This window comes from Chrysochloris asiatica, unplaced genomic scaffold (assembly GCF_000296735.1).
Source record: "Chrysochloris asiatica unplaced genomic scaffold, ChrAsi1.0 scaffold00024, whole genome shotgun sequence".
Classification (NCBI taxonomy): Eukaryota; Metazoa; Chordata; class Mammalia; order Afrosoricida; family Chrysochloridae; genus Chrysochloris; species Chrysochloris asiatica.
Window position 1 is genome coordinate 26,086,983 of NW_006408542.1, and position 25,454 is coordinate 26,112,436.

The following is a 25,454-nucleotide window of genomic DNA, read 5'->3' on the forward strand; positions in this document are numbered from 1 at the left end:
GACGAGCCTATGTAACGAGGGAGGCTGGTCTAGCTTCCCACAAAAATCGCCCTGCTTTTCCTCTCCCTCACATTCCCCACGCATCACTGGGACACGTGTATGGCGATGCAGAGAACACCTAAAAAGCAACTCTCCTTCCTGCACTAGGTGATCCCTCCGCCTGAATTTCAATGGCAAATGGCACCCTTCCCCTACCCCTATGGTTTAGATGTAACCAGTGTCTTGAGAGCTAACTTACATCTTAAAAGGGAATGCATTGGGCTTTTTAAATTGGACCAAACTTGTTCTACCAGGTGTTCATACCCAATCTGTAAAATATGACTTGACACCATCTACTCAAGCATCAGTTTTGATGATCGGTTAATTACACATTACTCATAACAACGAGTCCTCTTTTCCACTACATTATCATATCTCTTATAAAGCATTGGAAAGTGCAGGGAACCAAGCACTGGAGGAAAAAGAAAGAGTAAACGTGGCAGCTGAGAAAGAGGGAGAATTGAAAGAGTAAAGAGGAAGAAGATCGTAGCAAAGATGCTCTCCGGTAGACACAAGACAGAGAAACTGCAAGAATGAGATTACTTATTATGTTGCAGTAAAATATGCTAGGGATATTTAAGAACCCCCAAAGATGTCTACAAGCAGAGCTGTGACACTCTTTTCTTGCATCTTACCTCATAAGTAAAATAGCATCAGAAAACAATTTCTAAACCTCTGGCCCCACAAAACAGAGAATATATATATTATGTTGGTAAAACAAAACACCTTTGACTGTGCTGGGTGGTAGACCAGCAAAGCCAGCACACACCCGAGTATAATGCTGGCTCATCAATTGAACTTGGCAAGGAGGGCCACAGTAGCTTCACTGGAGGCTTGGAGACTGGTGGTTAGGATTGGGGATTATGATTGAAACAATGGCCAGATTGCCAAAAGATGAAAAAGCTATGCTACGTCTAGTGGTTGACCTCCTCTTTTCTTTATATTTTCCCCCCTTTCGCTCTCTGGACCTCCCTTCCTTTCTATGTAAAATAAGAGGACCACAACTTGGAATAGGCACTACATCTGAAAAACTTCTGACAATCTATGTAATTCCTTATTTCGAAAATTCATGTAATAAAAAACATAAATCTAAGGAAATTTTATTTAAATAAACTTCCTAAACCAAGTGGCCATTTAAAAGTGTATATTATATATTACTTCCTTGTCCATTTAAAAAGTTAACGATATAAACTGTTCCAGCAAATTCCTAGCAATCCAACATCTCACATGTGTACAAGTCTATGTATTTGTGCTAAAAACAAAACAAAAACTGCAGTAGTTTATTAATTGGTAAGTTTATGCATGCTAGAGAAGGTGCTTTTATCTACTTAAATATGCCACATCGCCCAAGTTTACAACACTGCTCAAGATCCACAGGACGCAAATCCTTCATCCTGCACTATGAACTGGTCTTAACCTTGCCCCAGGCCATTTCTTCATTTTGTTACTTTTTAAATGCATATTTAAATTCTGTATTGTTGCTGCTGGTGTTAAGTGTGGTGCACTCAGTTGTGTCTCCTTGTTGCTAGGTGCTCTGGAGTCAGTTATTAATAGTGACCCTATGTGGCGCTGTGGGCTAATGCATCAGACTGCAAGGTCAGTGGTTCAAGTTCACCAGCTGCTCCCTGGAAACCCTATACAGGGTCTCTAAGGGTCGGAATCGCCTTGACGACACTTCACAACAACAACATACACAACAGAATGAAACACTGCCTGGTTTGGTGACATGCTCACAGTTGTTATGTTTGTGCCCGTTGTTGTTCCCCTGTGTCAATCCATTGCATAGGGGGTCTTCCTCTTTTTCATTGACCCTCCATTTTTCTAAACATAATATTCTTCTACAAGGACTGGCTCCTCTTTACAATGTATCTGAAACATGAGAGAGGAAGCCTCACCATCCTGGCTTCTAAGGAGCATTCTGACATCTCCATAATTCAAAATTCTGACTCATAAAGACCCAGTTTAGTGTCTCCGAAGAGCAGCTGGGTAGGTTTCAACTGCTGACCTGGTGGTTAACAGTCCAGTACTCATCTTATAGTGCCACACACCAGGACTTTAATTCATTAATAAAGAAAAATTAGTAATTTTTAAAAATCTAGTAAATGTTAAAAAAAAAAACAAAAGGAAAAACATCCTTAATGCTTTTAGAATTATAGATTCATATTTGAATTTGACATTGTACAGTTTTTAACAGACAAACTGCACTGGGTTAGGAGACAGTTTTCTTGTCTCTGCTATTGCCTGGTTATGTCATACTAGTTACTTGGACTCTCCCTGAGGCTTCATGACTTTCTTTATAAAATATTTATATTCTTATATTTCCTAATAATCACATAGGTCAGGAAAGATACAATGCAAATTTGAAATGAGAGTACTTTAAAATATACTGAGTAAGTCCCATAATTAAGACATTGTCTATCCTCTCATAGAGATCTAACATATTCAAACTGATATGAATGCACTGCTTGGTTCCTTTCCACTTACAGGAAATGTAGAAAAGTGCATTGTTCTCCAACATAGATAGTATTAATCTATCCTTCTCTCCCCAACTAGATGGCAGATTGCTGGAGAGGACAGGAGTCAGAGCCTCATTAGTATGCCCCCTAGTGTCCAATATAGTGAAGCATAAATTAGTATCTCAGTACATCTTGATTGCTAGGAAAGAGTGGGGTTGGAACTTTGACGGGTGATTTGTATAAATTGAAGCCATAGTAATAGAGTGAATGTAAAAGATTCAGATGGCCTTCCCAAGAGCATTCTAGAAAGAAGATGCTCCCCTTTCTGTCTTATAGTGTCTGGGGCCTTAGGAGAAAAAGGTTGAGCTCTGGGGAAAGGATAGATCAGAAATCTTAGTTTTAATGGAGTGTCAAGAGCTAAAGAAAAAAAAATAGTTATGGCTGTAACACAAAAGGAAATTGTAGTTGAAGTTTGTCAGGAAAATATCTAGGGTACTCTTGTGGTAATTTGCTGTTTCTTGGGGTGGATGCTGAGGGACATATGCTGCAGTATTTGTAATAAATGTTTGTAATTTGGTGAAATAAAGAATAACTCTCTGTCTAGGGGGTGAAGTCTTGTTAGCAAATGTATGCTTATTCTTGATGTATCAGATAAAACAGTAATTGCTATTTATATTGCTTCAAACAAATCAGAACTTGGGTGCTTACAATTGCATTATCTGGGAAACTGAGGCAGAACCTGACAAATTGTGCTTAGATGATTGAAGAATTAGATTGGAGGAATATGGTGTTCAGCTGCCTATAATTTAATTTGCAATATTTCCGCTTAAACAGTGTTCTATTAATATATGTTTCTGTTAATCGGTTCCCCAGGATGGTCAGCTTCTCTCATCAGGAATTTATGCTCCAACCAGATTTGGTTAGAAGCCTGATATGACTTCTATAAGCCTTCAGTTATCATCATCTTCAGTCCCCAGGCATTTTGCTCATTAGTTTTAATGTGTGGTGAAACTAGTTATCATTGGTAAAATTACTGGCTTGTTAATTGGTATAAATAAAAATTAGGAAGATGTACTCTTAGGTGTAATACTGTGGGTTAGTGAGCTGGACTACAAAGTCAATTTGAACCACAAGGTTGGTGGTTCAAGTTCTCCATTCTCTTCTTAGAAACCCTATACAGGGATGCGTCAACTCAATAGCACTGAGCAACAAGAACGTGTGAATTAGGACTTCCCTCATTTATGCTGACTCATAGGGACCCTGTGCAGGGTTTCTGAGGCTGTAAATCTTTACGGGAAAAGAAAGCTTCATCTTTCTCCCACGGAACAGCTGGTAGTTTTGAACTGCTGACCTTAAGGTTCGCAGCCCGATTCATAACCACTACACTACCAGAGCTCCTTAAACCTTATGAACAGCAGCAGAATACTGTCACATAAAGTGCCAAAAGATGAGGCCCTCAGATTGGAAGGCACGCAAAATACAAGCAGGGAAGAATTGCTTCCTCAAAGTAAAATTGACCATGGGGACATGAATGGAGTAAAACTTTTGGAACTTTCATTTGTTGATGGGGCACAACTCAAAATAAGGAAAAACAGCTGCAAACATCAATTAATAATCAGAACAGGAAACGTACAAAAGTATGAATCTAGGATAATTCAAAGTTGTCAAAGATAAAATGGATCACACATAGATATCGTAGGCAATAGTGAGAGGAAATGGACTGTCACTGGCCATTTAAAATCTGACAGACATATAGTTTACTATGCTGGGAATGACAAACTGAAGAGGATTGATGTATTCATCATCAAAAGGCACATTTCAAGGCCTATCTTGAAGTCCAATGCTGTCTGTGACAGGATAATATCCATATGCCTACAAGGAAGACCAGCTAATACCACTATTATTCAAATTTAGGCACGAACCACAAAAGTCAGTGATAACGAAACTGAAGAATTCTATCAACCTAGTCAGTCTGAAATTGGTCTTATGTGAAATTAAAGTGAACTGATAATTATTGGTGATTGGAATACATAGGTTGGAAACAAATAGGAAGGGTCAGTAGTTGGAAAATACAGCCTTGGTGAGAGGAATGATGATGGAAATCACATGATAGAATTTTTGGAAGACTAATAACTAATCAAGGAGCTCTGGTAGCGTAGTGGTTACAAATTGGGCTGCTAACCTCAGGGCCAGCAGTTCGAAACTACCAGCTGTTCCACCAAAGAATGATGAGGCTTTTTGTTCCCATAAAGATTTACAGCCTTGGAAACCCTGTACAGGGTCTCTGTGAGTCGTCGGAACCAACTCCACAGCACATAACAATAACAACAATGACTATTCATTACAAATACCTTTTTTAAAGGACAAAAAAGACAGCTCTACACATGGATCTCCCTACTCTGACACTCATTAAGTCACACTGAGTTAGAATTGACTCAGTGGTAGCTGGTTTTAAAAGAATAGAAATAAGAGCTAATACTTATCTGAACTCCTTAAAATATATAATAAAGCCTGTGAAAACTAGAACTTTTTAGGGCAAAAACTCAGCAGAGAAGGAAAACTCAAAAATGTTATAGTAAAACAATTAATAGAACAGTGATAAGACTATCAAAGATCCAAAACTTTCAAGACCCAGAAAAACAAGACAATTCTATAGAATTCCATCTCAGATTGTGCTGTATTAACTCATTTGTTAAAAGGAGCTCTGGTAGCGTAGTGGTTACGAATCGGGCTGCGAACCTAAAGGTCAGCAGTTCGAAACTACCAGCCGCTCCGCGGGAGAAAGATGAGGCTTTCTACTCCCGTAAGGATTTACACCCTCGGAAACCCTGTACAGGGTCGCTGTGGGTCGGAACCGACTCGACGGCACTTAACAACAACAACAACAACTCATTTGTTGCTGGTAGGTGCCTTCGAGTTGGTTCTGACCCATAGTGACCCTGTATAGGGTTTCTGAGGCATAACTGGTGAGTTTGAACCACCAATAATCTTAAGGTTCAAAGCAGCTTTGCAGTCCAGTCCATTAACCCACAGTGCCACACCAGGACTTAATATTAACTACTTTAATCATCACAAAATCAAATCCTATGAGGTAGATGCTGCTATTATGGAGGTAAGCACTGTAGAATAAGCTAACCATGAGGCCAGCAATTCAAACCCACGACTTACTTCTAGGAAATCCTATACAGGGTTGCTGAAAGTCGGAACCAACCAAACAACATTTAGCACACAACAACAAAGGATCTTAGTCACCTAACTTTAAGAGGTAGTAAGTCAGAAGTTGCAACTGAAATCATTTGAGAAAAAATTTTCTACAAGGTCATTTTTGGACAACAAAAACAACCCAAAATGGAACTCCATGGAGTTTCCTGTACCTTCTATAAGATGTTTTATGCCTACTTAGTAATGAATGTCTCTTTCTATGGCAGATGTTGATCTGAGTCCTCCACCCATTATGACCTGTACGTGTGTGAGTTCTTGGAAAAGTGGGGTTAATATTCACCTGCCTCTATAACAATTGTACTTACTGAGATTTACCAAAAAAAGAACTTAATTTTGCATGCAACATTGTCCAAGGCTTATTTGCTGTCATTGCTTAAAATGAACAAGAAGGCAGGAAGCCTGAGTTTTAAGGCAAATGTGCTAAGACAAAGGAAATGGTTTGAAAGTTGAGGGGCAAGAACAAAGATTGTGGAAGGCGAGTGAATGGAAAGAGTGTGTAGAGAAATGGAAAAAGACAGACCATTTTAAATTATTTTCTTCATATTCCAAAGTCAACCCTCTGTTTCAAGAAACAAGATGGTTGTCAGGCAGACACAAGCGTTTCATGTTTTTCTTACGCTTAATTGGAAATCCTTACAGCTCAGTATTAAGATTTTTAAATAGAAAAGCAGACACTAAAATCAGCAGAGGGCATGTATATTAAAACCCACAGGCAGCACCAATCTTTTAAAAATTAAAAACAAGGAGAGTGTCAGTCTTGAATTTTGCATTGCCACTGATGTCAGCATAAAGAAAAAGCTAGCAGACCCACATATCCCTGTACCTGCGTTTCTGAGTTGAAACTGAGAGGAAGCAAGAAGAAAAGACTCAGAGGAGGGTGGGGTTCTCTTAAAGTTAAGGTAAACCTTGATCTTGTTACCTTTCTGGAATACTGAAACTCCTTAAGGGTATTCTATTGTACCCTGATGGTGCAGTAGTTAAGTTTGGTGATATGAACTCACCAGCAGGATAAAGATGTGGCAGTGTTCTTGCATAAAGATTTACAGACTCAGACTTGAAGGCAGTGGTATGTGTGTGACTCAGTGATAGAAGTAATATGGCTTCAGTGGTAGAAATAATAATGAATATTGTATGATAGAATTTTTAAGACCAATGACTTAGTCTTTGCAAATACCTCTTTTAAACAACATAAAAGACAGATCTCACCAGATGCAATATACAGGAATCAAATGACTACATCAATGGGGAGAGATGGTGAAAAAGTTCAGCATCATCAGCCATAACAAAGCCAAAGGCCAACTGTGGAATAGATCATGAATTGCGTATATAGAAATTCAGGCTGAAACTTAAGAAAATTTAAACAAGTCCACAAGATCCAAAAAATGGCCTTGAATATAGCCCACCTGAATTTAAAGATCATCTCAAGAAGAGATTTGATACATTAGACACCAGTGACCCAAAACAGACCAGAATAGTTACAGGATAACAATAAGATGATCATACATGAAGAATTAAGTGCCGTCGACTCAGTTCAGATTCATAGAGACCCTATAGGGCTTCCGAGGAATAGCTGGGGAGTTTGAACTGCTGACCCACAGTTAATTAAAGACGCAGAAAAGAAAGAAAAAACCAAAATGGATGACAGAGAAGACTCTGAAACCTGCTCTTGAGCACAGAGAGGCAACTGGAAGAAATGAGGAAGTAAAAGAGGTGAAAAAAAATTCAAAGATTAGCTTGAGAAGACAAAGTCAAGTATTGTAAAGAAATGTGCAAAAACCTGGCGTTAGGAAACCAAAAGGAAAGAACATATTCAGCCTTTCTTAAGATGAAAAAATTCAAGTCTCATCTTAAAATATAGAATTCTGTGGGCAAAATACTGAATGATGCAGAAACCATGAAAGAAGATGGAAGGAATACACAGTCACCAAAAATATTTGGTCAATGCTAAACCAGTTCAAGAGATAGCATATGATCAAGAACAAATGATACTAAAGGAAGAAGCCCATGCTGCACTAAAAACATTGGTGAAAAACGGGGCTCGAGGAATTGATGGAATACAAATTATAACTATTTCCAAACTGATTCAGTGCTGGAGGCACTCAGACAACTGCCTGGAAAAATGATTAGAAGTGATGCATATTGTGCCATTCCAAATAAAGGTGATCCAACTGAATGCAGATATCACTGAACAATATGATTAATATCATATGCAAGTGAAATTTTGCTTTAGTTAATTAAAAAGCAGTTGTAGCTGTACATCAACAAGGAGCTGCCAGAAACTAATGTCAGATTCAGAAGAGGACATGGAATGAGGGATAACACTGCTGACATCCGATGGCTCTTGAGTAAAAGTACAGAATGCCAGAAAGATGTTTATTTGTGCTTTGGAAAGGAATTTGATTATGTGGGTAACAAATTATGGATAATATTTCAAAGAATCTGTATTTCAGAACACTTAATTGTGCTCATAAGGAACCTGTGCATAGATCAAGAAACAATCATTTGAACAGAACAAAAGGTAATGGATGGTTTAAAATAAGAAAAGATATACACCATGATTGTATCCTTTCACCATACTTATTCAATCTGTTGTTGTTGTTGTTGTTGTTATGTGCCGTGGAGTTGGTTCCGACTCATAGTAACCCTGTGCAGGGTTTCCAAGGCTATAAATCTTTATGTGAGCAGAAAGCCTCTTCTTTCTCCCATGGAACGGCTGGTAGTTTCGAACTGCTGAACTAGCAGTTCACAGCTCGATTCGTAACCACTACGCTACCAGAGCTCCTTATTAGGCTGAGCAAAATAATCTGAGTAGATGGATCAGTACTGGAGGAAGATTCATGAACAACCTGTGATGTGCAGATGATACGATTGTACTTGCTGGAAGTGAAGAGTAAGCTTTCAATAAAGATCAAACACTAATCTTTGATTTGTAGAGTACACCTCTATGTGAAGAAAACAAAAATCCTTACAACTGAATAAATAAATAAAATCATTATAAATGAAGAAAACCAATACATAAAATCATTATAAATGAAGAAAAGACTGAAATTGTCAAAAACTTCACAATCAACACTCATGGAAGCAGCAGTCATGAAATCAAACAACATAGTACATTAGGCAAATCTGTTGCAAAAGACCTCTTTAAAGTGTTCAAAGATGTCAGTTTGAGAACTATGGTTCACCTGACTCAAGCCATGGTATTTTCAGTTGGCTCATATGCATGTGAAAGTTGGACAATGAATAAGAAAGACAATAGAATAATCATTGCATTTGAATTATGGTGTTGGAGAAGAATACTGAAAATTCCAGAGACCCAGAGGAACAATCAAATCTGTTCTGGAAGAAGTACAGCCAGAATGGTCCTTAGAAGCTTGGATGGTGAGACTTTATCTCTTGTTTTTAAGCATGTTGACCACAGGGATCAGCCCCTGGAAAAGGATACCGTGCTTTGTTAAGTGGAGGATTAACTAAAAAGAGGAAGCTGCCCAATGAATTAGATGTACATAGTGGCAGCAACAACGGTCTCAAACGTTAACAACTATGAGGTGCAGGACCTCACAGTGTTTTGTTCTGTTTCCCAGGGGGCCACTGTGAGTTGGAACTGACATGACCACCCCTAAGAATAACAACAAAAGTATTAATAAAAACTACAACAACAACAACAAATTAGACCAGGATTGAAATCTCTGGAGATTTTGTAGTATAATTTTTTCATTATTCAGAAGATCATTTGGTGTCCGTAGAAGTTAATATGTTACAGAAAAATGAGGTGTATTTAAGAGCTAGAATCCAGTATGGATGTAGATGAATGAATTCACTCAATTTAGCTATTACCATTGATATAACAAATGGCAGAATGGGAAGGGCTGGGGAGTCCTTGGATAGTGTAAACAGTTAACACACTTTACTGCTAACTAAAGGTAGGAGGTGTAAGTCTACTCAGAAATAAAGTCCTAGCATTCTACTTTTCAAAATTCAACCCTTGAAAACTCTATGGAACACAGTTCTACCATGACACATAAGGAGTTGCCATGATTTGGAAGTAAATGGCAACTGGTTTTTGGTAGTGGGGTGTCAACATAAACTATAAAGAGTATCCAATTCACAAATTAAATTTAAGTCTGGATGTTCATGTTTAACTGTGAAACATGAATAGATTTATTTAATCAAGATTAAATTATATTTAGGATTGAAGTATTTTGTGATCTCTCTCCTTCTTCTCTTGTTATACTTAGCAAAAATTTCATTTATGATTCCCTACATCAAATTAAACTATTAAACTATGTTCTGGTAGCGTAGTGGTTACGAGTTGGACTGCTAAACTCAAGGTCGGCAATTTGAAACTACCAGCTATTTTACTGTGGTAGAAAGATGAGGCTTTCTGCTCCCATAATGATTTACTGCTTTGGAAACCCTGTACAAGGTTGCGATGAGTCTGACTCCACAGCATATAACCACCACCACCACCACCACATAAAACTCGGTTTCTAAACCACCAACACAACAGTGGTAAAGATGTCTCCACAAATGCAGATTAAAGTATCGTGAGTGTTGCTGAGACACCAACCCAGCCTGTGTCATAACTCTCATTTCATATTGGCTACTAAGTTATTTCACCTAATTTGTGCATTTATATAGTCTTCTGTTCATTTGATTTGACTGTTTTCACAATGGAGTGGAAGAGCATGTTGCTGAGGTGCAAGACTTTGAGTTTTCATCACAGATTTATTATTATTATTATTATTGGGTAGAACTTATATTATCATTTTGCTAGTATTCATATGTTGTTGTTAAGTGCTGTCAAGTTGGATTGGAATCATAGTGACCCTGTACAGGGTTTCCAAGGAGCAGCTCGTAGGTTTGCACCAGCTTCCAACCTTATAGTTTGCAGACCAGTGCTGATTCTATAGAGCCATACCAAAGTCAGGTGCTGAAAACAGATAACCAGCTGTGAAGTGGTTTTTAATTGTTTCAGATTCTAAAGTTTCCTCAATTTATAGTCAAGTCTCGCCAAATGCCTAATATTTCCTCAGTTCAGTCTTTGTTTCTCTATATCTGCGGTTCTTAAACTTCAGTGTTTATTTGAGTCATTGGACTAACTTGTTACATGACATGCAGCCGAGCTTCTGATTTTTTGTGTGTGTGTGTGGTGGAACCTGACCATTTGCATGATTCCAGGGAATTACATTTTGAGAACCACTGTTCTGTCTGAATGTCAAAGCCCTTGACACAGATTGTATTAACCATCACCTGGAGTGATTTCTCATTAAGCTCCTTAACAATGATCTCATCTCCTTTTAGCCAGCCCTATACAACAGAATGGAGTACTGGTGTGGCACTGCAGGATAATGTTGTACTGCAAGGGTAGGTGGCTCAAACTCACTAGCCGCTCCTCAGAAACCCTATACAAGGTCACTATGAGTCAGAACCGACTTGACAGCACTTAACAACAACAGCAACAACATATAACAAAGTAGCATTTACCCTAAACAGACAATAATGCTGTTCCGAGATCCCCTCATTAAAGCATTCTTTAAAGAGGTAAGGATGTCTACCATTTATATGTATGTGGCATTATTCCATGTCATGTGACTATAAATTCTGACTCATAGGTACCCTATATAGACTTTCTGAGAGTGTAAATCTTTACAGGATAAGCAGTCTCATCTTCCTCCCTCAGTGGTGGGTTACAACCATCAAACTTGTGGTTAGCTACCTATCCTCCAGTGCCACCAGGCTCCTTAAATTTCCTTACTCTACTAAAGCAAAACAAAACAAGACAAAAAACCGTTCTGTTTTTCTTGTTTTGTTCTATATCTGAGCTCTTCAGTTAGCAAGGCTAATTAGTAGGAGCAGGAACTCAGGTATCACACACTAGGGTTCAAGTGTCTCCACTTAGGAGCCTTGAGGTTTTTTAGCTCAGTTTTCCCATATGTAAAAGGAGTTAAAAATTGTATTTGCTTTTTAGGCTTGTTATAAGAAGTACATGAGCTGGAGCTGATGTATGTAAATCACTTAGAATAAATCCAGGTGCAATATTGTTGTCAGGTGCCATCGAGTCATTTCCAACTCACAGCAACAGAAGGAAACTCTGCCAGGTTCTGTACCAGCTACACAATTAGTTGTTATGTTTGAGCCCATTGTTTTTACCACTCTGCCAAATCCACCTCATTGGGGGTCTTCCTCCTTTTTGTTTACCCTCCACCTTACTAAGCATGATGGCCTTCTCCAGGTACTAGTTTTTCCTGATAAAATGTCCAAAGTATGACAGACAAAGTTTCACTAGCTTCACTTCTAACTGAAAAAAAAATTCATTTTTTTCTTTCAGTTTTTTATTTCTTTTATGGCAAGGAGAAAAGAAATCAGAATTGATACAGTGCTCATTTCCAAACAAAACCATGCATGCATTGGCCTCCCAAATAGTCAGTCACAATAAAATAAACAGGGTGTCTTTTCCAGATCCTTGCAAATCAGGCCTCCAGTCTGACCAGCATTAGGTGCAGGGAAGATGAATGTCAAGAATTGACAAGTTGGAATATGTCTGTCTACATTTTTCATAGGCACAGTCATACATATCCATGCTGGGGCAATGCAGAGGAAGGGAACGTGGCATTATAGAGAATGGAACAGACAATTATAATGCAAGTTAGGGACACTATTAAAACTAAGCCAGAATTATTTGAAAATCCCTTAATACGTGTTTTCAAACCAGGAGTCAGAAATCATGCACATAACATGAGATTAATTTTCTGAACACACACACACACACTTAGAGCACAAACCAACTCGATCTGTTTGTTGAGGCTATATGTGTTGGAGCGTATTTTATCATTTGAACATTTTGAAATGAGGTTAGTCGGACAGTTGAAATGAATCTCTAAGTAGATTCTATAATCTCCTCTCAATTCAAAACAAATAGATTAGACATTATGTCAGAGTGATAACTTGCTGTTTGAACTATAATTAAGGAGCAGTGACTCTTCCACTTATTAAGATCTGTTTTCCAGGTACAGTTCTTTAGCATGGTGTAGTCAACCTTCAACATGGGTTGCACCTCAATGTAAAAGAAAATAAAAATCCTTACCACTGGACCAATAAATAACATCATGATAAATGGAGAAGAGTCCAAGAGTTCATTTTGGTTGGATCCACTATCGACACTAATGGAAACAGCAGTCAAGAAATGAAATAATGTATTATATTAGGCAAATGTGCTGCACAAGCCCTCTTTAAACTATTCAAGAGCAAAGATGTCAGTTTAAGGACTAAGATGCACCTTATCCAAGCCATGCTATTTTCAGGAATTTCAGATGCATGGGAAAATGGTGTTAGAGAAGAATATTAAAAGTACCATGGAGTGCCAGAAGAACAAACAAATTGTGTTGGAAGAAGGACAGCCAGAATGTTCCTTAGAAGCCAGGATGATGAGTCTTGCCTCTTATACGTGAGACATATCAGGAGGGACCAGTCTCTGGAGAAGGACATCATGCTTGGTAAAGTTGAGTGCCATCAAAAAAGAGGAAGACCCCCAACAAGATGGATTGGCACAATGGAAGCAGCAATGGGCTCAAGCTTAGCAATGATTCTTAGGATGGCTGAGGACTGGAAGGTGTTTTGTTCTGTTGTGCATAAGGTTGCTATGAGTTGGAATTAACTCCATGGCACCGAACAACAACAGTCAGCCCTTCACAATGTGCCTCCATACTGCCTTATTTATCTTCAGCTCAGTTTCTGACGCTTCTCCACAAAACACCTTTGGCTCCAGCCACATGCACGTCTCACTCTTCCTTAAAGACACTTTACTTTGTCTTCCTTTTTGCCATTGCCTATGCAATTCTTTCTGTAAAACCTACGTTTTATCTTTCTGCCCTCTGTTAAAATCCCATTTTTCCTTCTACCAAGTTCAAACACTTATTTCTCAGTGGGAAACTTTCCTGAATTCTGTTAGTGGTTTGTCATCTTCTCAAGTATTTATTATTGTTGTTGTTAAGTGCCATCAAATCAATTCCGACCCATAGCGACCCTGTATAGGGTTTCCGAGGAGCAGCTGGTGAGCTTGAACTGCTGACCTTGTGGATCAAACCAACTTTACGGTCCAGCACAACACCAGGACTCCTGACTGTTGCTGCTGTTGTTAAGTGTTGTTTAGTTGATTCTGACCCATAGAGACCCTGTATAGGGTTTCCAAGGGGCAGCTGCTGAGCTTGAACCACCGACCTTGTAGTTCAAATGACTTTGCAGTCTGATGCATTAGCCCACAGTGTCACACCAGGACTACTTCCTTGAATACCTAGAAAAATACCTGGAATATGTAGTTGTGGATTCACCATTATTGTGCTGAATGAAAGTCATATCAAAGCTACTGATTAGGTTTATCCAAACCAACAAAGGAAATATATCCTCTTCAATTTATCTTTGCAGATTTTTAGAGATTTTTGGACTGAATTTTAATTTGAATGCTAAATAAATTGGTGATAAAGAATAATGGAATTCATTGTTATTTTTTCCTATTCAAAAGAAAATAAGATAAGGTGTTTTCTGCTAAGTTAAATTGCAGAACAAACATTTACAGCCAACTTATAAAACCTTGAAAATAGAGCTTCATAATGGAAATACTGACACCATCTTAACTAGAATCATCCAAATATCATCAATATAATGCATCTTATAATCTACTTTTTCTGCAATCAATGAGGAAGAATTAAGCTGTAGGTGTCAAAAATTTTATCAGGGTCTCAAATGGGATTGCATATTTATTCTACCCAGGTAACATCTCTTAAAATGCTTATTTCAAAATCTGCAGTGCATGCTCCAGGTTTATTTATTCTTAAAAGATAGATTCTATTTTTGAAACTTGTATAAGAAATATGTATGACCTCTGAAGCATTTAGAAAAAAAATTAATCAGTATTTGTTTTTTTGTGGGGTTTTTTTTGTTTTGTTTTTTTTAAACTGTCTTCTTCTTTTGTGAAAGAATTACTTTCCCTCAGATTTTCTCTGTTCTATTACTGAGATGATTCCCCCTGAGAACTGTGTGTTTATCTTGACAGGTGTTAGTAGATCTGGAGACCTCTGAGGGATTGTGCCTGGTTGTGCTGAGGTACAGGAGAAAACATTACGCCTGCAAACTAATGAATTTACCTTATTGCATTCTAAATAAAAGAAACCACACAGCAAGTGGAATTAATCTACTAATGTCTTCCTAATGAAGCTTTCATTAGGCATATGGTGTGGTCTTCAATATTTAACACATGATAGGTATTAAAACAAAGCAGTTTTGATGATTTTTAAATGCCTATCTGATGAGTATTATTTTCAAATGAACTAGTTTACCCTCAGATTGCTTCAGGCACCTAATCAAAGAGATATAAGAAACATTTATAGACTTAAAGGAATGTTTTTATTCAAATGGAGAAAAAGAAAGTATTTCATCTACTACTGCCCACTAATTTAAACTAGATTTGTTGCTCTCATTTATATGGGAGGGGAAAGCTTTTAATTTTCTGTGCAATACAGAATTTCGTTCTTTAAGAAAATTTAAGAGACAAATAATGAGAATAGTGAGTTCCTAAAATTTAACAGTTTGCCTTAAAGGGGTGCTACTTCTTAGCATAGTAAACATCTGCTCAATTGCAGTTAAAACTGTATGCTTTAATGAGCAATGGAAGGTAACTTCAAGCAAAATCAATATTCCTTCATATTGGCAATAGTTTGATTTACCCCTTTTCAAAGAAAAAATTCAAGCATCTCACATATATCCCTGCCTTCATCAGAAAATTAGATTTTCTTAGGATGTGCTCTCCCACTTCATGTAACATTTGCAGTGTTGTTGTCGCTAAGTGCCACCGGGTCAGTTCTGACTCATAGCGACACTGTATGAGGTTTCCAAGGAGCAGCTGGTGGGTTTGAACTACCAACCTGGTGGTTCGCAGTCCAGTCCAACACAAATTGTGCTCGCATTCCTCCACTATGTTAAATTCTTAATTTCTCATTTCAGATTCCCAGGCAAATTCTCCTGTTTTGGTATGATCACAGTAGTCTGATTGAGACTTGAAGATCCTATCAGTCATACACATTACTATTATTATTTAAATGGACTCATTTAAACTAATATTTACTGTCAAGCTTCACAGAGGCAAGCAAACATATGTGGTAAAAGGAAAGCAAAGGTGGGTTCTGTCTCCTTCAGTGGTAGCAGCCAGAAACAGTATAAAAGCAATGGATCATGAAGAAAAGCAATTTCCTACTTGAGGGATTAGACAGTACCCTCTTTTGTATTGTTAAATCAAAGTTTTAGTTATTTTTTCAAATAACACTTTTTTTTTTTCAGTTTACATAAATAGTTTCTAGAGAAACTACAGGTACCCTCCTTTCAGCCAATCAATAGAAGAGATCAAACAAATATAAAAACACCCCATTTACATTGCCTTTTTGAACAAGCCTTTACACAGCAAGAAAAAAATTCAAAAAATTAAACTACTACACAAGCTAAAGATAATTAGTTGAACAAGGAAGTGTTTGAGCTGATACGTGGGCCTTTTTTCTTTTCTTTCTTCGGGATAAATATAGTGATTTTTATTTTGAAGCTGCACACATTTGCTAGCATGAGAAAATGGAAAACGATGTAAATTTTAGCTAATGTTTGCTTTTACCTTTTAGGTTCATGACAATATTAACCACTGCTATCAGTCAGTAATAAATTCAGGCTCGTGATAAGGTACAGTGTAAAACTGTGTTCTGGAAAAGCTTAATCAATTTAAAATGCATTTCCATTCAATGGGGACTAAAGCATACACTTAAATAATAAAGGCAAATAATAGTTACATGTATAAAATAAACTGTGAGGAAGCAAAATAATAAGCCTATTTGCTCAGCCCATTTTTTTTTTTTAAGGTTTATTGAGTTAACTGTATGAGTCATGTTTAAGGAAGTTGCACATTTTCTGTGCTGAAAATTGTCATTCCATATAATTAAGGACAAAAGTCCCCATAACTAAATAATAGAGTTGTGACAATGCCTTATAATTTATTTCATGCTATTTCTCTGTTGTCCACTTTTATCTGTCTAGAATTCTACCCCTACCCTATCATTTTTGTCAGATACCTGGGCGAGTTCTGGATGAGCTCTAGCTTTTATTTAAACATTTAACTGTCTTTTGTTGTTGTTATGATTAGTCAAAATATTAATACTATTAAGGTATAGGTAGCTTAATATTTTATAAGAAACAGACATTAAGAGCGACAAGACAAGTATGTTAACACATCTCTGGCATCACTGCTTCTCTGAATAGAGTCCCACACTCCACTCTTCTCCCTTGGTGGTCCCAGGGTCCTCTGCTCATGGACTGCAAAATCAACCACTCCCTTCCATTTGTTACGAAACATCTATCTTTACATTTCCAACCCTCACAGTCAGTCCTGATGGAAATTATTCACTATTGAATCACATGAGTCTTATCCCCATCTCCTTTCACCAGCCCTGTCCAGATAGGTTGGAAACCACTCAGTGGAGATTCTACCTTCCCCTGCATCCTCTAAAACTTGGCTCCCTCTTGAAAGCTTGTAAGTCAGTCACTTCTTGCCTTTGTAGTGCCCCCATTTTGGGTACCCAGTGTCTAAGTTGCCTGCCAACCCTGTGTAGCGAGGGGATGGGAATGATCCTCGCTGTAAAGTTTCGTTCCCTCTTTTGAGCTACTACATCCATAAGTATAGGTCAAGTTCATCAAGTTGTAACAAATTACACTTTTTTTCCTCTAGTCAAATTCTGATAATTCAGCCATTGAAGCCAGGTCAAATGGGTACTATCTGCAAGTATGGGTGTTCTTGTGCATCTCTCCTCATTTCATATCAGCTGGATGCTTCACTCACTGCTGTAGTCTTCTGTGGCCATGTCCCTATCCCTGGGCCCAGGAGTCCCAGTTCTCACCATACTGCTGGCAAGCCAGGTCTCAACCCAGGTTGATTGGAGTCTATTGAATGTAGTCGGACTTAGCTCACAACTTCATTGCGGTTTTCCCTCCACTTCCCCTTATCAGTAGACCAATGTGGTCACCAGCAAGACCACAGGCCTACTCATGTATTCCCTTGAGTCTCAATCTTGGAAGGGGGTTTGCCCTGAAGGGACCTGACCCCTTGCCTTGATGGCTCCTTGGTGAACAACTTGCTTGTTCTTGTAGTAGTCAATCAGACTGCCGTTATTGTTTTTGATTTGTTCTGCTGGTCTTTCTTTTAAGAAGTAGCATCTATTATTCTAGCTGCTCTAGTCTGGGCTACTTGTCCTTTCAGGTGGAAATTTCCCACCTCAGAAGATTCTGGATGGGGATCAGGATTCCACCTATGGTCTTATTGAATGCAAAGGCTCTACAGGAAGCCTCTTTTTGAAGTGGTTTTTAACTGAATTAAATTCTAAGGTATTCTGAATCTGTAGTCAAGTCTTCCCAAATGCCTAATATTTCCTCAGTTCAGTCTTTGTTTCTCTATATCTGTGGTTCTCAAACTTCAGTGTTCATCTGAATCACTGAACTAACTTGTTAAATGACATGCAGCTGAACTTCTGATTAAAAAAATTTTTTTTTTTTTTTTTTTAATATGTGGTGCACCCTGACCATTTGCATGATTCCAGGGAATTACATTTTGAGAACTACTGTTCTGTTTGAATGTCAAAGCCCTTGACACAGATTGTATTAACCATCACATGGGGTGATTTCTCATTAAGCTCCTTAACAATGAGTTCATCTCCTTTAGCCAGCCCTATAAAACAGAACGGAGTACTGGTGTGGCACTGCAGGATAATGTTGAACTGCAAGGTCAGTTGTACTGCAAGGGTGGGTGGTTGAAACTCATTAGCTGTTCCTCAGAAACCCTATACATGGTTGTTATGAGTTGGAAGTGATTTGATGGCACTTAACAACAACATTCCAATTAGATAATCTTCAAAGAGGGATAAAATCATTTGGTATGGCTACAAAAAGTAGGATTTGGAGAGATGAACAATGTTGTTTTCAACCAGCTTAATTCTTCAATGGAGTAATAAAATAACAGATTAGTTGGGTAAATTGGATAAAAAGTTGAGTCCATTGGATTTTCAGACCTGGGCATAGATAACAACAACAACAAACAGTCAAGAGTTGGATTATTGACAGGCCAGAGCCTGGAAAATCTTATGAGATGTTCTGTATTAAGAAATAGTACAAATTGTATGACTTATAATAAGATTCAGATCCTTTACTAAAAATTCAATAATTTTCCATGACTTATTTGGAAGTATCTATGCAGAAACACCAAGATCTAGTTTAAAAATCAGTGACTGTCCAATTGTAGTATTTTGGGGCAGCCCAGTCTTTGATTCACTACATCTAACAATCAGTCTAGAAAGGTTCCTGCTGAAATTCTCATTGTTTATTCAATATGTATTCTGCATTCTTCTTGCCAAATAGAACCACTCTGGGTGAAGTTGTACAGCATGGCAATTTGCCTCAGTACTTGTGTTTCCAAACTCCATTACAATCAGGGCACACTGTGACCTAGTTAATCTCAAGGAAATGTACTTTGAAAACATTGGGAAAGTGTTTAAAAACATGTGGATCGCATATCCCATTAGCTCTTTTGTCCTACAACCATATTGTTTCCTCCTGCCCAAAATTCAATGACAATGGCCATGGGCAACAGCCACTGGTCCAAAATCACACATTAAAGATGGTGAAGCAAGAAAACAGAAGAAGTTTATGTGAGTTTTGGATATATTCCTGGAACCAGGCATTGTTAAACTGCAATCATACTGGTACCACATATCTGCATAGTCTACCTCTGGATTTCTTACTAAATTTGAAAAACATCTCTATCTGTTTAATCCAATATAAGACAGGCTGTTTTGGGAAGCTAAATACATACCTAGAGGACATACCCACTGTCTTGAACTTGGAAAGGTGAGTCAGCAACCCAGACATCTTGGGGAGACATTCATCATTAAGGAAAGCAGCTAACATACTACACCAGAACTGTGATCTTAAAGAATCCTATATAAACACATGCATTGTAAGAAATTAAAATAGTTGCTTTAATGCAGAGGCTTGATAATTGGGAAACAAAGCTATCCAAATTCTTTGAAACAAAGAAAAATGTTCTGAAGTAAAGAACATAAATTTGAAGGGAAGTGTCTTTTTTTTTTTTTTCCCAAAAAGAAATTTCCCATTTAAAAGTATTATCTTATAACAGAAAAAGGTGGTATTCTCCCTCAGCATGCCAAAGAAATGGACGAGAACATTCCATTTCCTGGAAATATAGGTCTAGAGCCTGTAGAAGATACTTTCTCAAGCAGGGGATCCTCTAAAGTAAATGGATACATTAATAATATTTTATTCTCAGATAATACACCCAAGTGTGAGAAAGTTCAAGCTATGCATTTGTTCAATTATTTATTCAATATATCAAGTCACTTTTCTATCCAACACATATTTATAAGCACCTAGTGTGGTGCTGCAGGATAATGCACTAGACCCTAAGGTTGGTTTGAACCACAAGGTAGGTGGTTCAAACTCACCAGCCACTCATTGGAAACACTATACAGGGTGGCTCTGAGTCAGAACTAGCTCAGCGGCACTTAACAGCAACAATTCTACGACAGGATCTCTACCAGGCCTCAGGATCATATAGAAAAAAAGAAATTGTGGTTTGGGTTCAAGTCTTTGAACTCATTGCTTCCTTAGACTGAACTGGACCAATTTCATTCCTCTCCCAAATTCCGTTAAAAAAGAATGTGTACTTTGTGACTCCAGGTGTGGCACTGTAGGATAAACACTGGACTGCAAAACTACAAGGTCGGCAGTTCGAACTCACCAGCCGACCTTGTACAGGGTTGCTATGAGTCAAAATCCACTTGACGACATTTAGCAACAACAACCTTGTTAACTCTAGAAACTGCCTACGGATAAAAATCTAGTTGGAGCTGAGCAAGCATTTTTTCCCTTGGCTAATATAGTTTCATACTCAGAGAGTTTCTGAGCAGCAGTGTGGATGATTCAGACATGCTTATTGACCAGGTGCTTGCTACCAATTTGGCAAATGCTGTTCATGAAGTTTTTAAGAAACAAATATTGATCCCAATAGTTCCCTTGCGTTTAATATTATGTCATTTTTCAAGACCACTATTAACTTTGATGTACACATGCAATTAGCTGTCTGTCTAAAGACTTTCAATTGCCCTAACTCTTGGGTACCACACCATTATTAAATGCATATAGGCAACAAGTTGTTGACTTTGGCAGTCAGAAAACCACTGTGGGATAAGATCAATAGTTACACTGCTTACCAAAAAACGTCTTTGTCATTACTTCCTACAGTCATCAAAGGTCCAGTTAAATATTTAAAGCTGGACTTTGTTCTTTCTCCTCTGCACACCTAGTTCATACAAATGAAAATAAAAATTGCCTATGAAGATTCCAGAGGGCATATTTAGGAGTGAAGATTGTTTAAATTATTGTAGAGCTCATAAAATACATTTTCAATTGTCAGGGCATACTCATCATCGAACTCCCGTGTGCTTCAGAGTAGGAAAAATTAACAAGCATAAATGTAAAATCCTGTATGTCGGTTTGGGAAAATCAATTGTATAAGCACAGGATGAGGGAGACTTGATTCTGTAGTTGTTACCGTAAAAAAGGAACCAGGAGGATTTCATTGAGCAAAAATGGAATAATAGGTGGCTGTTTGATGCAGTCGTTAAAAACAATTATAATGTCTAGCTCAGGGAATTAATAGTTTTTATTTAAGGAGCTCTGGTAGCGTAGTGGTTACGAATCGGGCTGCGAACCTTAAGGTCAGCGGTTCGAAACTACCAGCTGCTCCGCGGGAGAAAGATGAGGCTTTCTACTCCCGTAAAGATTTACACCCTCGGAAACCCTGTACAGGGTCGCTATGGGTCGGACCCGACTCAACGGCACTTAACAACAACAACAATTTAGAACTTTACATAAAACATATGGCATATGGTTTGTCATGCTGCATACACCATTTTTAAAGATATGTTTTCAGACAAAAGAGTGAGCAGATAGTCAGAAAAGTTATATTCAGTCTGGAGTGGCAGAAACTAAGAGAGACACTATGTTGTTAAGTGTCATCATCAAGTCGGTGTTGACTCATAGCGACCCTGTCTAGGGTTTCTAATGAGCTATTGGTGAGTGAACTACTGACTTTGTGGTTCAAACCAAGTTTACAGTCCAGTGTTTATCATACAGCACTACACCAGCACCACTGAGTTATACTATGGTTTGTGAAATGCTGTTGAGTTGGTTGTGACTCACAGAGACCCTATACAGGGTTTCCAATGAATGACTGGTGAGGTCATAATTGTGGTTAAAACAGACCTTACGGTCTAGTGCTTTATCCCACAGTACCACACCAGAACAGACATCCTCAAATATTAGAAGGGCTTAATGAAAAAGCAGCTCCATAGGATAAGTACTGGATTGTGAACCATAGTCTGATGGTTTGAGCCCATCTGCCACTCCTTGGGAGAAAGATGAAGTTTTCTTTGTCCAAAAAATTTATAGCCTCAGAAACCATATACAGGTCAGAACTGTCTCCATGATATTTAACAACAACATGTAAAAAGAAATTTGGCTTATCTGATTGGTCTTGTAACTAGAGGAAAAGCCAATAGTGTGAAACTGTTTTATAGGGAAGCAGACACTGATGCTCAATATGAATGAAGTGAAGGTTCCAGAAAGGAAAGAAATAGACATTTGAAACTAAGCAACATCCCCACAAGGGAAATGCTGATTTACTCAATGTCCTGGAATCCTTCCTATAGATAATCCCTAGAATAAAGAAATGATGGTGCTTGTGAGAAATAATAAAGAATTATGTCTAGCAACCATTAACACTGGAAGTAGACAAAGAGTGGAGGGGAAGGAGCACTAAGGTCACCCTCTAAGGTCTTTGGACATACCCTGGTCAAGCTGGTCAAGCAAGAAACTCATGCCCAAGTAACTTTTTGGGGAAGTAGGTGTACATGAAACTAGATTTATGTGTGTAATCTTATTTATCTTTATTCATATATCTTTAATGACAGGGACATATATTCCATATTCCTCAGGATGGGGCAAGGGGATGCCATAAAACAAAAAAAAATATAATAATTCTTACATTACCAAACAGAAAATGTAAACTAAATAGTTTAGAAGTCTAAAACTAAATAGCCTAAAACAGGGAAAGAGAGGAGTCCTCATTCTCACCAGAAACTATATATAGAAGATGACTATCCACTACCATCATGTTGATTCTGACCCATAGTGATCCAACAGGAAAAAGTATAATTTATCTTTAGAGTTTCCAAGACTAAATCTTTATGGAAGTAGAGAGACTCATCCTTCTCCTGAAATAGATGGTGACCAGAGAAGACTATGAAGTCCTGATGTGACACTGGACCACAAGAGCAATTTGAATCACAAGGTTGGCGGTTCAAACTCACTAGCTGTTCCATGGAAACCCTATAGTGTGTTGCTATGAGTTGGAATTGACTCGACAACACTTAACAACAATGACAACAGAGAAGACTAAAGACTATAGAAGAGTACGACCATAGCAATAAGAGAGAGAAATCACAGAAATTGGAAAAAAAGAAGTTTAAGGACATGTGTTTGTTATTAGGTGACACTGAGTTGGTTCAGACTCATAGCAACCTTAGGCACATATAATATATATATATATGTAAAACACTATCCACACATAACAATTGTGTGGATAGTGCAGGACTGTGCAAGTGTTTTGTTCAGTTGCACAGTCCTGCAATATATAGGGTCTCTATGAGTTGTAACTGACTTCATGGCACATAACTATCACTATATATATACACACGGAGTCCGGGTATGGCTCTGTGGGTTAATGTGCTGCACTGCAAAGTTGGTTTGAACCACAATGCCAGCAGTTTAAACTCACCAGACACTCCTTGGAGACTCTATACAGGGTTGCTGTGGGTCAGAACCAACTCAACAACAAAATGCACACACATACATGAAGGTGAGTCAAAAATTATCCACACTCTGGTTATATTAAAATATCCATCCATGTCCACAGTTGATGACAACATTGAGCATACACGTGAAATAATTTTGTTGAATAGATGAGTGACAGTAGATTATGTGGCAAATAATTTGCAAATCAGTGATGGCTCTACCCATTAAATGATCTGTGACAGCCTTAGGTTTCAAAAAGTTTGTGTGGGATGGGTACTGAAACAGCTCACAGAAGAGCATTACCAGAAGCATTTGGACATCTGCAACCAAAATTTGGATGAATATTCAAAGGAAGGTAAAAGTTTCTTTAAAATAAATCATTACTGGTGACAAGACATGGATTCATGACTATGAACCTAAGAGTATATGGCAGAGTATGGAATGGAAACATCCTCAATCGTCGACCAAGAAAAAGTTTAAAAGTCAACTATCAGCTGGAGAATTGATGCTTACAGTTTTCTGGGCTTCTCAAGGGTCAGTATTGGAACACTACCAGCAAAAAGGTTCAACAATCAACAGTGCTTGTTACAGTAAGATGATCACTGAAGAGCTGAAGCCTAAACTTTGGATTAAATGTAGTGGACTGCTAACCAAGGGTTTTGTGATTTTGCATGATAATGCTCATCCACACACCTCTGCCCACACTGTTTACACTCTGCAAAAACTTCAGTTTGAGATGTTGAAGCATACTCTCTATAGTACTGATCTTGCACCAGTGAACTTTTACATGTTAGATCCTTTGAAAGTAGTCCTCATGGACTAAGAGTCACCTCTGATGAAGAAGTGAAGACAGTGGTGCATTCATGGCTTGCAACTTAACCCAAAACATTTTAAAGTAAGGGAATATGAAAAATTGTTGACAGACAGACAAAATGTATTGAAAAACAAAGAGATTATATCACAAAATAATGCATTTGTCTTTTCTAAAAGTTTATTAAAATAAGTTCTCCATCCTGAGTGTTGATCATTTTTTACTCACTGAGAGAGAGAGAAAAAGAGAGAGTGAGCATTTTTATAAAAGTATGTTGGTGGATGCTGTCAAGTCTGTTCCAACTCATAGTCCAGTGCTGATCTTTTAGCACTGTAAAGTGTAAATGTGTTGTTGTTATTAAGTGTTGTTGAGTCATTTCTAGTGGTGATCTGTTTCCATTACAACCAAGAAAATCCTATGGGACAGTTCTATTCTGTCACTTGGGGTTGTTATGAGTCAAAATTTACTCTATGGCACCTAATAACAACAGCAACAACATTTCCTAGGATGTACCATAAACAATTCTTAATGTCAAGGATGAGAAAAAGACAGGTGAAGTGGAAGAATAGGAAAGAAAGGGTATGGCTGGGAGACATAATAATTTGAATAAAAGGAAAGGTTATTCAGAAAACTTATTTGATTTGATGGACAGGAATCCAAAAGTGCTAAAGAAGCTGTTATATGGGTTCTATGAAGAAAAACATGGCATCAGGATTGGAGGAAGACTCATTAACAACCTGAGATATGCAGATGATACAACCTTGCTTGATGAAAGTGAGGAGGACTTGAAACATTTACTTATGAAGATCAAAGAGCACAGCCTTCGATATGGATTACATCTCAATGTCAAGAAAACAAAAATCCTCACCACTGGACCAATAAACAACATTCTTACCAATGGAGAAAAGATTGAAGTTGCCAAGGACTTCATTCTTCTTGGATCAACTATCAACACTCACGGAAGCAGCAGTCAAGAG

At 37.9% G+C, this 25,454-nt stretch overlaps 1 protein-coding gene across 3 annotated transcripts in view; it reads right to left on the reverse strand.

Moving 5' to 3' along the window:
• NRXN1 (neurexin 1) overlaps window positions 1–25,454 on the reverse strand; it is a 1,648,890-nt gene that overhangs the window by 656,910 nt on the left and 966,526 nt on the right. The window lies entirely within an intron of this gene.